The 976-nt window shown below is 30.4% G+C and overlaps 1 protein-coding gene across 1 annotated transcript in view; it reads right to left on the minus strand.

The window, feature by feature from the left end:
• LOC108769295 (ubiquitin carboxyl-terminal hydrolase 48) overlaps nt 1–976 on the minus strand; it is a 62,042-nt gene that overhangs the window by 28,629 nt on the left and 32,437 nt on the right. The window lies entirely within an intron of this gene.

Here is a 976-nt window from a genome sequence, read left to right on the forward strand (position 1 = left end):
AAAAAAATGAACGATCGGGCACTAGATAATCTTATATATTAACTAAATTTGTTGGGTTTCTTTATTTGAGATAAACCAGCTCAAAGCTAAAGTGGTCACCGCAAAACGCTTCTAGAAAAACTGCTTCTGGGAGATTACTCCTTCCTTATTTATCGACATTTTGCAATAAAAAAAACTGAATTATCCTCGAAATACATATATTTGAAAACATAAACGTTCATTTCAAAAGCACTTCAAATTTTTTCAAAAAATAATTTCCAAGAATACGTGTTTTTCCGACCATGCAGGTAGGCATAACCCCTTAAACTATCTTTATGATCGTTTGATTATCTTATGTCAAAATAATCTTTATTCGTATCACAATTTGTTAAACAAATAATCGATTAAAGATATTTTTGCATTACCTCATAATCAGCGTCATCGCATATAAAAAAAAGAACATTATCATTTTATTACAATGATAATGAATCGCAATACAAATCATATTATCTCATAAAATATTGTACGTAATTGTATACAATGAACACCGAAGTTACAATCAACCAGTAATATATACCAAATTTTTAAGGGGTTATGCCTACCTGTAAACTTAAAAAAAAAAAAAATCGATTTTTGGATTTTGATATTTTCTTAAAGTATATACTTTCAAAAATATTCCCTATAAATTTCAAGTCGATTCGACAAAAATTGACGAAGTTATGTGAGTTTAAAGGTATATTGGTTTGAACGTTTGAAGCAGGTATTTTACGTGAAGTTGCGCGGGTGAGTATTTTTTTATTTTATTTGGTACAGTCCGAACTATTGGGGGAAAATGTAGGGGATTTGATTCTAGCTGTTAGGGGTTTTTGGAGGATTCTAAGATATGTTTTAGGAGACGCCTTTCAAAATCACTTGGCAAACTTCAAATGCATTTTTCTCAAAATCGCATTTTTAAAATCGGTGACCAAAATATCTCGAGAACCGCTGCATCGATCAA

The sequence above is a fragment of the Trachymyrmex cornetzi genome, unplaced genomic scaffold (genome assembly GCF_001594075.2).
Source record: "Trachymyrmex cornetzi isolate Tcor2-1 unplaced genomic scaffold, Tcor1.1 scaffold88, whole genome shotgun sequence".
Lineage (NCBI taxonomy): Eukaryota > Metazoa > Arthropoda > Insecta > Hymenoptera > Formicidae > Trachymyrmex > Trachymyrmex cornetzi.